The following is a 17,128-nucleotide window of genomic DNA, read 5'->3' on the forward strand; positions in this document are numbered from 1 at the left end:
TACAGTAATGAGCATAAAAAAAAAAAAAAAAGAAAAAGCGCATTAGTCTTCTTTTACAAGGAATGTATCAATACAAGGAATTACTGTGTGGTGGAAACAGTCTGTTAAATAGCTATTCACTGCTTTTTCCCAGGAGCTGCTTGACACTTGCTGGAGGTGGGATGGAAAGCTCCAATTTGATATCTGTTAGTGTCTCTGTTACCCTTTTGCCTTGATGCTCTCATACTTTAAGGCAAATTGGTTGAATTTGGTGCTTCATTTGCTTCACAGTAATAGTGAAGTGGGTCTGTTTACAAAAAACAATCTCTGGAGAACAGCTCACCAGTAATAGGGCTGTGCATCAGGTTTGGAGATTTCTCCCAGGCATTTCTGGGGTGAGGGAGGGAGTGGGAGAGTGATGAGAAAGAAGAGTCTGAGCGCTCTGCATTTCACCACCTGTTGTTCCACACCTGGTCTGTCCATGAGTTCAACAGAGAAAAAGAATGTGTCCAGTAAAACAGCTGGTTTATCATCATACAACACATAAAGTTTGTCCAGGTTGTATCAAGGAAAGCTCAACGCAGCAGTCAAGAATGTCCTAATTAATGATACTTAATCAAGTTGACAGTGGAACAGGTTGCCCAGAGAAGCTGTGGATGCCCCACCCCTGGAAGTGGTCAAGGCCAGGCTGGATGGGGCTTTGAGCAACCAGGTCTAGTGGAAGGTGTCCCTGCCCATGGCAGAGGGTTGAGATGAGATGATCTTCACAATCCCTTTCAACCCAAAATATTCTGTGATTCTATGACTGAAGAAAGGGAGTGAGAGATAATTTTTTTTTTTTTTTTTTTTTTTTTTTTTTTTTTTTTTCCTGTGCTTATAGTCCTGTCTCTGCACCATTTCTCTGGAGCACACAAGAGGTAAGATATGGTGCATCCCTCCAGCCACACCAACCTTGCTCACAAGTTGCAAGGATGAGGTATGGAGACGAGATCTGCAGTGGCTGGGTTTGCCCAGAAAGGCTTCTTTCTGTAAAGCAAGGCAGAAGAGGAATGTGTTTGCCTCAGAGATGCCTCAGGGAGGCGTGACGCAGTGATATGGGTGTAGCATGGAGAAGTGCAGAGCATGGAGAAGATCTGCAGGTCTCTGCCAGCACCTGGCTGAGCCAAGAGCAGAGAACTAGACCAAATCCTCCCGAAGCAGCAAGCATGGAGCCTATTTCTCCTTGTTATATCAGTGTTACATTCATTTAATTCCTTCAGATGCTCTCAGCTTCCCTGATGCACCCCAGTGAGTGTGGAGGTAACAAGTGCTCTCTGATAATGCCATCGGAATTACAGCAGGGTCCGACCCAGTGTGCTGGAGCCGATCCCCCTTATGCTAGAGCATTTCACTAACAAGTGTCATTTAGACGGTTTTGGGAAAGAATCCAGGATTTGTTTCACAGACAGTATTTCCTCAACAGCTCAGTGAATATGGAATAGTTTGAACTAACCATGCAAATCTTGCTTGTCGTCTTATGTAGAGAAACTATATCTATTCTAAACTCTGGGCCAAGGCTTTCAGCTGCTGATGGGGGATAGTTATGCAGACTTCAAAGGAGCTGTATCAGCTTTCACCAAGTGGGGATCCAGCCCTGTATTAATGTTTTAAAATTCAGAAACTGTGCCTAGGTAAAGCATTTTTCTCTATATTTTTAAGTAGCCAGATTTTTATTTTATAGCTGTTCCCTCAGTGGCAGGATTGTTTCTCAGTAGTCAATGTTTAAAGGCCCTTCAAGGCTGAAGGAATTAAAAATGAATAATTTAAAGCTGGTCTATGATGCATAATTTTTAACATATGTTTTACAGGCCATGTGGAACAGTTTTTGACTTGTCAGTAGATATTTTACAAACATGCTGTGCTGGAACCAAAACCTTTTTTATTTAAGAGTCAGATTTGAGCCCTCCTGTGCTTCAACACAGCAGCATACTGGAGTCTACAAGCCATAACAAGGAAACCATTTTCACCAGCACTGATCAGAAAAGAGAAGAAGTGAAGCAATTGCAGCACTTTTTCCTCTTACATACACTGTCTAACCAGATGTGGGCAGAACTATGGCTCTCCCCTTTTAAGGAGCCTCATCCCAAGGCAGAGATAGAGGAGATGTGATTTATTTACTCTAAGGCTGCGAAAGAGATGGACCCAGGTGGTGCTGGAGAAGGAGGCATGAAACGTTGTCTTTTGGTTATTTTTTTAAGGATGGCTGGAGTATTCTTTTGCCAGCCTCCTGTTAACTCCCTAAATAATGTGGTGCTAGGAACGCCATCTGAGTAATTCTTGACAGTTTTAATAGGCAAAGCTAATTGCTGGTGAATAACAGTGATTCACCTTTTATGGATTTCATTTCTTGTCCTTTCCCAACTCCTTGCAAGAAAGGGAGCCCTGCAGAGGCTCAAAGGCAGCCTGGGTTTCAACCTTATTGACTGGTTCCCACACTCTTCCTTTTTTTCCTGGATTGTCCAGCTTTTCATTTCTATTTTAAAGTTACTCCATATTTGCAGCTAAAAATAAATTGGTTTGGTTATTTCTAAAGCTCTTTGGACCCAAACCCATTTTCAAGTGTTTCACCAAGCTGCAAAGTGAAGCAGTGCACTGGGAAAGTGCAGATTTGGGCTTGTATTTGCTCCCCCCTCATTAGCTCTCCCTTCAGTTCATAATCCATCATCTTTCAAACAAGCCAATTGCCATTGTGTCTAGAAGTTAAAATAGAAAATCAGCATTTGGCATGTATGCAGTTGCCAAGAAGCTATTTCTCCTCGCCTATGTAAATAAATTGTTGTTCAAAAATGGTTGGCTTGCTCTAAAATATGCGCTAAGTGCTACCACTGCACTGTGCTCCCAGTGGGAGGAAAGAGAAGAGGATCCAGGAGTGTGGCCAACTAGTGCTCCATCCCCAGCTTGTTCTGTTGAATGGGAGTGTTCTTTCAACATGCCAAAATGCCACTGGATACTTCCTGTCTCAGTGAACAGAGCTGGAGTGATTACTGACCTTGCTGGTTATGTCCTCAGGTCAGGACCAAGCTCCACACAAGTGGTTCCATTTAAAAATGATTTACTGGTAATCTATACATTAGTATTAGCTAATAATTCATGTTTATTTTATACCATACAGAACACACCTATTATTCGGTATGACTAGATGTGAAAGAGATTAAATATTTCCAAACTTTATAGGTATGAAGCTAAGAAGTTTGACCAAAGATGGACTCTACACAATTGATTTATTCTGACTGGCAGAAGAGACAGATGGTGCATGTATATCCGTACATATGACAGATGATATATGTATACCTACCTTACCTCCACTTCACCTTGTGTTCTGTATTCAAATGTGTAAGGCCCGCTGCCCTTATTTTGTGTAACTTGGAATGGTAGCACATTATACACAGTGCTAATAAACTTGATAAGGCCATTTGGTGGCTGTGGACTTTGACAGAATTGACACACAGTTTTATCATATATGGCTTGGTCTTCTCGCTGTTTTTTTTGCAAACAACACTCACACTTCTGACAGATGTCACAGGACTGTGATAGCCTTCCCTGACCCAAAGTCTTCTAAAAGCAAGTGATAAGAGTGCAGGTTTAAAGCAGGCTTTTAGATCTCATCCTCAGCCTCCACGCTTCACACAGCCAGGCTCTGGCACCAAGGTGCATTAAGAGAAGAGAAACAACAAAAGCAACAACACCCTTCCCTGCTTGCTCTTGGAATTCAAATGGTGAGGATTTTCAGGAGCTCAGTGGTACTGACACACAGTCAGTGTTCTCAGCATCTGCTTTGCAGGATCTGGCTGCAGGACCACATCAGACGCAGCTGTGACATCAGAGCAGGATTTCTTGTGAGGCCAACTATTACACAGAGACATGTTTTTACCTGCTAGGACTCTTAAGTGCTGTATAGGGGAGTGTTGGCTGTGGGTGAAGGTTGTGATATGGTACAATCTGCTCTCAATAAATGTCTGTGAAAGTCAGAGAAACCTTTCAGTATTGCAACACATAAAAACACACAGTAAACACCAAAAGCCGGATTTGCAGAAATATTCAGCAAATCTGGAGCTCCTGCAAACTCACATAAAAATCCCTCTGTGCTATGAAATACTTCTTCACTTTTGTATTCTTAGATAAATGCAAGTTTTTCTATAATGATAGTATAAAGCCTGAGAGGAATAATAAACACTAATGAAAAAAAAAAAAAAAACACTGATGGGATATGAAAATAGAAAAAAAACCCATAATACAGGTAGGGGTGGAATCACCATCTCTGAAAGTGTTCAAGAAACAAGTGAACATAGCACTTAGTGATATGGCTTAGTGGGCAGGGTCAAAGGTTGGACTTGATCTTGGGGGTCTTTTCCAACCTTAAGGATTCTATGATTCTACCTCTGTCAGGATACAGGAAGATTAAAATGATATAGAAACAGTTGGCCTTAAGTATTTTACTGCAGAAGAAAGAAATGGCATAAGCATCTAAAATGAGGATAAAGGCAAGTAACTACATGGCAAAGAGAGACAGCCATGTGTACTTTCTGTGTGTTTCACACGTGTAGCATGTTCAATCTCTCCGACACAAATAACCCTTCTTGGAAGTTCAGACATCACCTACAGAACATCTCAAAAGTAAAATTAACCTGATTTACCTTTTGCCATCTGGACCTCACAATGCCTTGAGTACCATCTACTCCCAAGCACAGACTTGAAAATATGTGCATTAAGAGTGACTGTGAAGTTATTAGCATCATGTAATTTTATTTCATTTCACTTGTCCCCCAGGACAGTCAGGAATAAACCAGAAGGTGAAATTAGACTTAGACCTAGAAAATAAATGTTGTTGATTAGGTTGAAGTGTCTATTAGGCTTCTATTTGAGTTTCCAGCCCACAAGAAGAATGGCAAGCAAAGCCTGTTAAAAACACATTTTGACAAGAATGCATTTTTCTGTGGCTCCAACAAAATAAATATAGTAACACAGCAGAACCTTTTTAAAAGTCAGGCTTATGTGCTTGTCTGATCAGCACCAGCTAACAGTTTCATCTCTCCTGAATGTCACAGAAGCACGCGAGCTGTGCCACCACGCAGTTCTCAAGATAAATTCTTTTCCTCAAAGGACATCACACACATACCAGGGGCTGTACATTCTGTATTAACTTAAGTACAAGAATAACACAAAATGGTAATTGCAGGTGGAAGTCATCCCCTGAGAAAATTGTTAATATAGCACTGAAGCACACCTGGCAGATGTTACTCACACAGCTTAATTTAGTATGGACAGGCATTTATCTTGAATGGTAGAAAAGCAATATAATAACCCAGGTAGGATAGAAAAGTCTGAGTGGTTTTGCTTTCTTGCCAGATATATAGGTTAAAATTATGTTCCAGTCCCTTCCAGCTACAAGGATAGGCTGGGAAGGGATAAATGGTATGAGCAGAATCCCTGTAGGGAGGGATGGTGAGTGCCTGTGCAGGGATAATTCTGAAGATCTTCTGTTAACCCACAGCTTGGAGCTTCAGTACAGGACAGACCAGTTGAGAAGCTGCTAAAGAAAAAAATTAAATAAGTTTAAAATCAATTCCCCCATTGTTGCCTAGAAAATACTTATGTCACATCTGTGTGCAAAAGCTAGCAGAATTCTTCACTAAAGCAGCACTAAGTCAGCTGAAATGCTCTTTTAGATCTGATATTAACAAATCAGCATTTAGAGAAGATCTTGTCCTCAAAGATTGCTTTGGAGTACAGTTCCCTGATGGCAGAAGAGCAAAGTTGTGTAAACTAAAGAATTGCTTTAATGATTAGAAATGAGATTTGGACAAAAGATTTCAAAGACTTGAAAATGGTCTTACTGTAAACCAGACAGGTGCTGCATTCAAAGCATAACCTACATCTAAGAAATTGGAAAAAGAAAAGTGATTTAGAAAATCAGAGAACGATTAATCTAAGCTTAATATAGCGTGATTTCTTAGAGTAAATCTAGAAAGAAAAAAACTATTTAACATCTGGGAATAAATACAAAGTGGGATAAAATGCAAATCTGTGCTTATCTGAGAGACAATAAACAAGACTACCTTGTAATTTTAGTGAGGCAAGAAATGATTCTCAGGAAAAGACTAATATAATATATTGTGTTTACCTTGTCAGTTTGTTCAGACACGAAATTATTCTCAGGAGAAGATTAATATTGTGTTTACCTGGACTTTGGTTAAGCAGATAAAAGCTACTCGTAGAATTAGCTGTTGTCTTGGGTGCCAAGGGTAGAACCAGACCGGTACTGCAGAGTCCATGTGTGCTAAGCATGGTCTAATCTGCACCTGAGTTGAGGCAATCCCAAACACAAACACAGACTGGGGGATGAGCAGGTCGAGAGCAGCCCTGAGGAGAAGGACTTGGCAGTGCCCATGGATGGGAAGCTGAACATCACCCAGCAATGTGCTTTGGCAGCCCAGAAACCGAATGTGTCCTGGGCTGCATCCAAAGCCCTGTGGGCAGCAGGTGAGGGAGGGGATTCTTCCCCTCTTCTCTGCTCTGGTGAGATCCCACCTGCAGTGCTGCATGCAGCCTTGTAGTTCCCAGCATGAAAAGGATGTGGACGTGTTGGAATTCCAAATGAGGCCTTGAAGATGATCAGAGCACTGGAGCACCTCTCCTATGAAGACAGGCTGAGAGAGTTGGGGTTGTTCAGCCCGGATAAGAAAAGTCACCAAGAAGAACTTATAGCACCTTTGGGGACCTAAAGGAGCTACAAGATAGGTGGAGAGGGACATTTTCCAAAGGCATGTAGTGATAGGACAAGGGGCAACAGCTTTGAAATGAGACAAAGTAGATCTAGATTGTGTCTTATAAAAGAATTGTTTCCTGTGATGTTGGTGAGGCACCGGAATAGGTTGTCCAGAGAAGTTGTGGATACACCTGGAAGTGTTCAAGCCCAGGTTGGATGGGGATCTGAGCAACATGATCTAGTGAAAGGTGTCCCTGCTCATGGCAGGTGGGCTGGAATTAGATGATGTTTATGGTCCCTACCAGCCCAAAGCAAACTATGGCTCAGGGAAGGCACAGACAGAGCCTCTGGTGCTTTATGTGAAAGTGGATTCAAAATAGCTTCCTAAGAATTCATGGGAACATTTCCCAATCTCCTATGATCTCACTGGATGTACTGGTTGGTTTTTCCCGGTGTTGAGGTGCTCACCTTCACCTCTGCAGCAGCCCAACTGACCAAGAAGGCTGTGCCTGCAACCAGGGTGCAGAAACAGGCCCTGGGGCAAGGGGCATGTCCAGTGTAGTTCAAAGTGCTGCATAGCACACCTCCATGAGGCAGGGTGTGATGCCACCCAAGATAAAAGGTAAGCCCACCACTCAGGAAGAGAAGGTATCCAAATAAAGCACAGAATCATGGAATCATTAAGATTGGAAACTATCTCCAGACACGTGTAGGAGGGCTTACCTGGACTGAGAGATTAACTTCTGGAAAGCAGTCAGCACATTTGAAGGAGCTGTCAAGATGTCCTTTAGGGCATGGTAACTGAAGTGAACCTCACCCTTAGAAATTTATAAAACAATCTGCCTTGGGATAAGAGCTCTTTACTTGCTTCCAGTGTATGAGGGGAAAGGTTGTGATGTTCATGATGACTTCAGGCTGCTGGCAGGATGAAGACATGAAATGGACAAATGAGATTTGCTGAGTCTTGTAAAATGAAAGCTGAGGTGGGATTCTGTTGCTGTCAATTGATAGGAAAGTAAATGTCAGGGAAGGGGGCATGTACAGCAGATGAAGAAGAAGTGAGTATCATGTGCAGGTGAATGTATTCAGGCTGTAAATTATAATAATGTTGGTAACCATCATATCAAAATTCAAAAAGATGCAAGAAAGCCTCCAGGAAGAACAAATTCTCTGAAGTTTACATACGGGGCTTGATGCATTTCTGACAAATATATTATATGGTTTCCTGTTTGAGAAAATAACCTGCCTCAATACATTGACTTACACTTCCTTATATAAAGAAAGGTAGCTTCATGTTTCCATAAAACTATTTCTTGTTTTACATCAAGGAAAATGTGAAAAGCAAGAAACAGTGCATGTAAAGACACGAGGACATAGCACAGTGCATGCATCACCTCCCAGCTGCCCCTGTGATGCTCTAATTCTGCTTCACAAAGGAGTCAGAGGAATGGGCAGCAGTTCATGTGAGACTGTAGAACATGTTCTACTGAATCCTCTAAGATCTAAACTGAGCCAGCAATGCAGAGATCAGGGCAAATATTTCTCGTTATCTCAGAAACTAGGTGGTTATGGACACCAGTACGACCTGGGAGGGGCTGAACAAACTCAACCCCTGTAACGCCCATTTGTCACTTGAAGTACAAGACTGAGGAACGTTTGAATCTGGGGGCAGCAGCTCAGATGACTTGTTCTATTTGGCTTGCAAAATTGTTCCTGTCTGTGCAGATGAAATCCCTGTGCTCACTGCCATGACTGTGCAGAATGCAGTTATTTTAAAAAAGGATTATCTCTTTTTTACAGACAAAAGAACCTATTGTATTTCTATGTATTTATTTATTTCCCCTGCAGAACAGAGGAGGAGGCTTTTAGGTATAGAAAATATGCAGGTTTTAAAACAAATTTAAGACGGGGACCAGCCAGAAGTTCCAGACAAGTAATCTGGTCTGATTTATGGAGCAGCACAGTTTTATTCAGGTTAATAGGTTTATTCGTTTAATCCACATTAAGTGGAACTGGAGCATTGATGTTTTATAAAGACATTGGAGGCTCCCAGAGATCAAGAAGCCACCTCTTCTACTGTTGAGCAGTGGCTTTTTTCATTCATTGTACAAAACCCTTCACTTTGTGTTTTCTTTGCATGTATCTGGCTTCAGCCTACACCTGTTGATTCTTTTTTCTCTCTGCTGTTAACAATGCCCATTGGAAACAAAACTGTCTTCACATGAAGGTCCTCCTTGATATGTTAGCACTGTGATCTGCTTCTGACAAATTAAGTAGATTGAACTTTTTCACTCTCTCACATGGATATATATCTGGCCAGATGTGCACTTCTACCCAACAGATGGCTGTACAGCACTAGTCACCATCCCTCTGGAGTCAGCTCAGACAAATGAGCTCTTTCACGGTGAAGTTCATCTCATCCCAAAGTGAATCTTTAAACCAGACTGGATAAATGTCCCTCACAGCTTTCCTATTTCTCTCTAGCAACAATCAAGGAATTCTGTGCTGGCTGCTTCTCGCTGCTTCTCATGTCACTGCCTGCATTATAGACTTCTGCATTTAGGCAAGATGAATCTGACTTTTGGACTAAGGCATTTTCCCAGCTTTGAATCATTTCCTTGGCTTCCTCCTCTGCACATCACACTGATGAGGCTTTTCAGATCTCCAGCAGATGCATGGTGTTATTGCCTATGTATGAGACTCACTCTCAAGTGCTGGGGGTGCACACAGGGGCAGTTCACTGAAAATCTGGTTAGGGAGATAGAGCTGGATTTCAGTATTTATGCTGTCCACAGTTTGTGCTTGCTATTGATTGAACCTTTTTAATAAGTTGCATGTGGCACAGATGAGAAAATGCCTTAATAACTATGGTCTCCTGGAAAAAGAACAGATTATGTAACTATTGATCTTAATACTTTTGTTCCATAACTCTTTTCCATTTTTCTGCATCACAAGTTTCAGCTCCTTCCATCCAGCTTGGTTTCCAACATTAGCCATTCAGCTGTATCTACTCGTACCGGGCTCAGCCACTAGCCCTGCCAGACAGCTGCCAGGTGTTTTATTGTTAAATAAATTCTTACATCTGTCAAGTTATAAAGCAGAGACAAATGAATCCATTTTCAATGGCTTTTTTTTTCTCTGTCACTTGAAGAAAACATGCTAAGAATTGCATACTCTCTGCAAAAAATGCCAAAAGATTTGTGTATCTCAGTATGTTCCCTTTATTCATACAAAGTGTGTTAAGTGTTGGGGTGTTGACCATCAATCCATTGTGGCTTATTAGGTCTGAAGGAAAGAAGTGTAATGAAAATCCCTTCTCCTGCCCAGCATCTTATCCCTGTGTTAAGAATGGCTGGTTGGAATGTTCTCATGTGATAAATATGATTGATATATTTATATATTACCTACTTGCAGAGTAGCAGGTAGGGCTGAGGAGGAACACCCAGTCTTTCTGGCTGGGAGAAAGAAGTTTTCCCAAGGGAATCCTGCTGTTCCATGTGGGGGTCTTCTACCACAATCTGCAGGAGCAGCTCAGGGGAGTCCTATCCCCATCTGTCCCTCTCTCCCCTTTGTTTTGCCCATTCTTTCTCCATTCCTGTCTCCTTCCCACCATCTCATTTACTAGCTCTGATTGTAGATACTTTCAGGAAAATGAACAGCACTTTTGGACAAGTGTTCCCATTTTTACTTAGCTCTGTCTGTGCCCCCACAGATGTTCAGGCCATGCTAGAGAACCAAGTTTCAGCTTACACTTGCTGATTCATCTGACATCAACCTCCTCTTTACCCATAAACTGGTCCAATGCAGATAATGAAAGCAAATTCATTATGGCATTTATTACTTTGCCTTCTCACTTGCTCTTACCATGTTCTTTTGGGACAGGAAGGATGAATTGCAGCAGAGAAGAAATTCCTCCAAAAATTTGAGTTTTCTGTTTGAATTTTGCTGTACACTACTGCAGTCACTGAGCTGACATATGCAGGTGAGATCACACCACTCCCCTGCAGCTCCACATTGCTCTGAAAGTGATTTGTATCCATTTAGTTTTAGTTGGTAAGAATCAACTTCAGTTAAATCAATATAATGTGGGCTTGCATTGATTTGAGAAGGTTCACCCAATGTGTTGTGCTGGTTTAAATAATCATTTTCGAAATCCTTGGAAGCTGTAGTTAAAAACCAGCACATAAGCCAGTTTGAGAGCTCCAGATAAATTGAGTATTTTTAGTGGTGGATCATTGCAGGAGTAGTAAAGTCTAGGCAAAAGTGAAAATCTTGTGGGATAAGAGTGTTAAAAACATGAAACAATTCAGTAAGAATTCAAACCATGTCTGGCATTTTGAAACTAATCTTTACTTAGCTAATGTAATCCTGCTTTAAAAAAAAAATGTAGTTTGCTCATTTCTTCACTTATTTTTCTGCTATTTATATCAGAAAATTTTTATAATCCTCTGTTCACAACATCACACAAACAACCCTGTGACAACTGGAATAATGTTTCCTTGAGGATAAGGGGAATTTGTGGTAAGAATCATTGCTTCATGAGGGAACAATCAAGCACTCATTGCCGGCATCTTTGTTGCTTAATTTCTTTGTGCCTATACCTTGATTTGTTTCTCAAATTTAACAAAGAAGGGTATGAAGCAACAAAAAAATCTAAAATTACAATGTAACCATATGGAAATATTAAGTTAAAGAAGTCTAAGAACTTAAACCAACTGTTCAGGGTATTTCCCCGTTAATGTGCTTACATAAATCACATTAGTTTTTATGAGAGTTATTTTTCAAATTTATAGACTTTTTCAGGTGGATCTTCATCTCTCAAGGAAGCATATGCAGAGACTGAGTGTGTTTCTGCAAATTAAAGTGTGGAATTCAAAGTTTAACTCTGACACTGGATTTGTGGATGTCATTCCATAAGCAAGTTATTAATGGACTTTTGGAAATGGCTTTTACTTTTTAGTGCTTGGCTTTAGACAGCTGAATTGTCATTTCTGAATACCCAGCATTCAAATTACAGATGTAACAAGCATTATTTGTGTGGCAATTCTAGAACTGATCTGTGCTAAGGCTTCATCCCTAACAAAATCTGAAGGGGAGAAAAAACACTGCCACTATTTGAGCAAACAGTGCATAGAAGTGTTGCTGTTGCACTGAAACCCCCCATTTCTGGAAATAGCTTTTTTGGGGGTGTTGTGGTTTAACCCTGATAAGTCAGCTCATCCCCTCGTGTGGGATAGGGGAGAGAAGTGAAAGGGTAAAAGTGAGAAGATTCGTGGGTTGAGTTAAAAACAGTTTAGCAGGTAAAGCAAAAACTGTATGCCCAAGCAAAGGAATTCATTCCCCACTTCCCATGGGCAGGTGGTGTTCAGCCATCCCCAGGGAAGCAGGGATCCATCTTCCTACCTGGGAAGACAAACACCAACACTCTGAATGTACCTTATTCCATCTTCTCCCCCAGATTTATACACTGAGTGTGACCCCAAATGGTCTGGAATATCCCTTGGGTCACTTGGGGTCAGCTGTCCCAGCTGTGTCCCCTCCCAACTCCTTGTTCCTCCCCAGCCTCCTCACAGGTGGGGTGGGGTGAGGAGCAGAAAAGCCCTCAACTCTGTTTAAGCTCTGCTCAGCAGTAATGAAAACATTGGCTTTCAGCACAAATCCAAAACCCAGCAGCCCCATATGAGCTGCTATAAAGAAAATTAACACTATCACAGGAAAAAAATATACATGGGAATATCTAATGATTTAGAAAAAGAATATCTCTAAATAATATTTCTAGCTTTTATGAATTATATTAATACAATGTTTATCTAGTACTACTTAAATATAATGTAAATTTATATTAGTTGTATTTTAATTTATAGATACTATTTCTAATTTTGCTAGGAACATGTGCTGAATGTACCCTGAAGGTTCAAAAGCAGAATGCAACCCAAAACTTTCCAAAATTTATTACAATATTGAATGCTATTTTAACATTGATTTTGAGATTTGGGGATGATCTAGTTCACCTGTTTTGAATTTTCCATCTTTGTGGAAATCGATGAGGATCTCTTGGGTGCATTTGGGAGCCATGTGGGCTGACTGGTAGCCCTGCAGGGAGCTCCCATGGAGCTGGCAGGGTTCTGTGCTTGCAGATTGCAGCATCTGGAAGGCCTAAGGAGAGGCTTCAGATGCTCAGGTAGAAGTCAAGAAACAGAAACCAGACAAAGCACGGGGTTCCAAGTACTTCACACATCCTGCAGCCCAAACAGATTGTGCCTTGGAGCTCTTGAACTCACCTTTAACCAACTTTTTTGCATGACTGCTTATGCAGGTATGGGAGTATTTAGGAGTCACAACTTGCCTTATAGTTCCTAGGTACAACTCCAACTTTACTGTATCCAATGAGAGACAGTGTCTGAAAAGTGAATCTAAATATAGTCATAAGGTGAAAGTTCATCAAAACAAGGCTAATGAATGAACAGCATAAACAAAGGAGGTGTGCTGCCAGGTAGACCTGCCTTTGGGACAGAAGATGGATTCTGATTCATATTTCACTCCGTGCTTAAGAATCTTTGGACATTGGTTTTAGCACTCCGTCTCACCCTGGTGAAACCTGGAAACTCTTCAGAAAAAGGACAGCAAAGGTTCACCAGAAGGTTGAAGTACACACCAAGGAGGTTTTATCCCAACTTTGATACTGACAGTGACCCACACAAACACTCAGCTCCTTGCAGCTGTGAGAGGGGGCCATTGGCTGCTGCCCCTCAGCAGCAGTGAGGGATAGAGACCACCTCTGGACCATGTTCCTCCAAGAGGAATAACTCCTTAGGTTACACGTGTGAAGGCTTTTCTCTTGCCTGAGAGACATCAGCAAACAGCTTAACTGCTGAACAAGCTCAAGGTCTAACATCTGCCCTCTGAGGCAGAAACCAGGCCAATTTTTATGCCAAGAGGGTGTTATTCCTAGCTAGGACATGAGAGCAGTGGAATGAGAGGTTTTCCAGGACAAATCCAAGCCCCTCCTCTAACAGCTCCTTCTTGAGGGCAGTGGGGTGTTATCCATCACTTGATATCTTTACCCAAGACTGAGAGTTTAGGCTGGCTCTGTGCCCTTCTAAAGGGATGCATGCTCAGCCTGGAGCCACGTGCAGGACGTGGAGAGCACTGGTGAAGCACTGCTGTACATTATGCAGGAGATGTTCAGCAGAGATGACCACGAAGGCTCCTGCTGGCCTTACAGGCATTATTTAACCTCTTTTTGCCCTACAAAAAGCCTTCTAACAACAAAGCCTTCACTGACTCAGGATTCCTCTGACCTTAGTTTCTCAAGCATCACGGACTTTAAAAAGCCTTATAACTGCCTGGATCTGGGTTTAACTACTTTGCTTGCCAGCTGTAGTCTAGTTCCTACGCCTTTAAAAAAGAGCATGTCCATTTAATTTCAGGATATCACGGCTATGAAGTGTTTTGAATAACCAAATCCTCTCTGTTTCTTCTGTGACGTGAGTGCGTTGGCCAGTGCACACAAAAAACCACAGCTACCCAATTCACTGTGCTGGTGATGGGGGCTGGCGACTGTGCACGTCACACGGAGACAATGTGGACATACAGAGATAAAGGGAGAGGTATTACGTGGTTACACAGGATGTTTTTCAGCTTTGAGGTCCAGACTTCTGCTTCCTGTTTATTTTGGGGAACATTTTATTCTCCTTGCTTACCTAAGGAGTCAAACAGAGCTGTAACTCCCAAACTGCAGGGTTGGAAGTACATCCTGAATGGGGCAGTTACCTGGATTACATTTCAGTGAGACAAAACCCACTTCTGTGTGCTAGAGAAAAGAGCAAATTCCTTTTCCATTTTAATGGCAGGTGACATCTGCACTGCCAACTGGTCTGCTCAATGAGCTTTTTAAAATAATCACCTCAGTGTAGCCCAGATCTCATTCCCCTCTCCTTTTCTTTTAGCTGCCATGGAGAGAGAAGGGCTGTGCTGTGCCAGAAAGGCAGCAGAATTACAGTGCACAGTAACCTCTGCCAGATTCCTTCAGCTTAAATGGCATTGAAATAAATTCTTTCATTGCAAGAAAAACTGAACAAAGAAGAATAAGAGGAAAGCCTGTGCAAGGGAGCACAACATGTTAACCAGCTGGGTCTGCGCTGTCCTCTGCAAAGGGAAGCTTCATGGGAGACAGTTCTCTTTCAAATGCAGAGGTGTGACACGGCTGAAAGCTCAGACACATTAGTGCCTGTCCCAGTGGGCTTGTTGTTGCATGATAGATGTTCTGCTTTAGACAGGTTAAAACAATCTGCAAATTTATTCTAAAGCAGTTGCCTTGATGTTGCTGGAGAACTTGCTATGTTGAAGCCTCCTCTTTTTGCAGTATTTAAGCTTTCTCATCCCTCTTCCATCTCCAGGAAAGACCTTTGAAACAGCTTGAGACACTCATTCTTCTTCTTCACAATACCCATGGATGAGCATTTTGTCAGCCTCACAGTCTCCTTGAAGAACAATCTCTGCAGCTCACAGCCCCCTCCTCTCTCTGTGTCAGGTGTTGGAGACCACCTGAAGAGCTGCCGACTCAGTGGGAATTGGAAGAACATCCAAAGATATAACCCTGCATATATAAAGAACTGAAATACATCCATGAATCTCAGTTGTGGTTTTTAAAGTTACTTAAGAAAGTGGGAGATTTAAGATCCCAAACTTCTTAGGCAAATAAATTCCCTTTATCCTAAAGTCTTCCCTTTTTTGCCTTTTCTTTTTTTCTTTTTCCTTTTTTCTTAATTTTGCCAAAATTTCTGCATCTACAGACACTTTTCAAAATCTACCTATAAATATGTTTCCAGCCTGGTAGCCCATATTGTTCTGACACTGATTAGTGCTCCAAGCAGCAGGTAAGTCACCTGCCAGGAAGACTGTGCAATCAGCCCCACTTCTCTTTCCCTGGGCACCACACAACTGCAGACAGGGTTCTAGGGTAATGACAGGGTGCTTCTGCAAACAACCAGCTGTGAAGTGACACATTCGTGTCAGCAGAGAACTCTGCAGATGTTCTTTAATCTCTCAACAGAGCAAACATTTCTGTGTCACCCTAGCAGGGAAAACATCCTTGTTGTAGCACATCTGAGCAACTTTGTTCTTTTCCAGAATATGCTACAGAACAACTTTGTGTGCCACGGGGAGCTGCACCAGGCAGACACACCTGCTGACTGAGACACCACTGGACACACAGATTTATTCCTGAAGAAAAGGTTGAACAAGATAAAATCATCGTGGCAGTGTAGAGGTAATCCGAGGCTCCAGGGAACACGAACGAGCTGCAGGGTAAAGCCACTCACCATCAACAGCTGAGCGGGTAATTCACAGCAAAACACAGCTTTGATTAAGTGCACCCTTTTCCCAGCTACAGAGAAACTGTTAAAGCTCTTGGAAGTTCCCTAGTTGCTTCTAGTAATTACAAATTGGGCCCTTTATGCAGAAGACCGATGAAAGAACTGTGCATCTGTGAAATGCCCTGAAGCCCTGGAAACAGAGGATGTCACAGCATTCAAGGTATTTCAGAGACTTTGAGGACCTTGTCACTGCATGAATTCCACCTACTTTTGAAGTCTTGCTTTTTGTAGTCAAGAGAATAACGCAGAACTATCCTTATCTCCTATCTCTAAAGGCACGAGCCCAGTAAAAGCAAAGCAGCATGCCAAGTGCATGAGCAACAATCCTCGGAGACATGAATTGTCTCACTGCTTTCTTCATAAAGATGAAAGGTCATCTGTGCTTGTCCCCTCCATGCATAGAGCATGCAGAGACACCCAAAAACAAGCTCCATAGCTACTGCAGAGCCAATGTCTCTGTGTGATATCCACATTCCCCAATCATCCAGCCATTCCTACACGTTGGCTTCCAGTCTGGTTGTACTCCAGAGCCAGCAAACTGCACTGCATGAAGCAGCTCACACGTGGGTATGGATTTAGCCTAAGATAGTCAGGGAGCCCACATCACCATAGTAACTGCATGCTGTTGCATTAATTTCAGCAAATAAATGAAGCTTGTAAGTCAAGGGGTATTTACGCAGAGCAGTGCAAGAGTACACAAAGAAACTGCAACAGTCCTGAATGAGGCAGCCAGTCTTTCCTGGCTTCTTTACCCTCCTTTTCAGGATGACTGATAGTCTGATTGGAAGATTCCATTAATATGGTTAGCCTGCCTTCAGTGTTTGATGTGATGTTTTCAGACATGGCTTAGGTATACGTACACAGCACAACACTGAGCCATGTAGGACCAACCAGAAGTGTGAAAAAGCTTCTAGAGTAATGTTCACGTTTTCAAAAAGTGAGGTTGTTGTAGAAAAATTTAGCAGGTTTGAGTATTCCCCTTCTGATTGGTGATGTTTGTTTAGGAGCTTTTACATACTGATAATGA

The sequence above is a fragment of the Aphelocoma coerulescens genome, chromosome 2 (genome assembly GCF_041296385.1).
Source record: "Aphelocoma coerulescens isolate FSJ_1873_10779 chromosome 2, UR_Acoe_1.0, whole genome shotgun sequence".
NCBI lineage: Eukaryota > Metazoa > Chordata > Aves > Passeriformes > Corvidae > Aphelocoma > Aphelocoma coerulescens.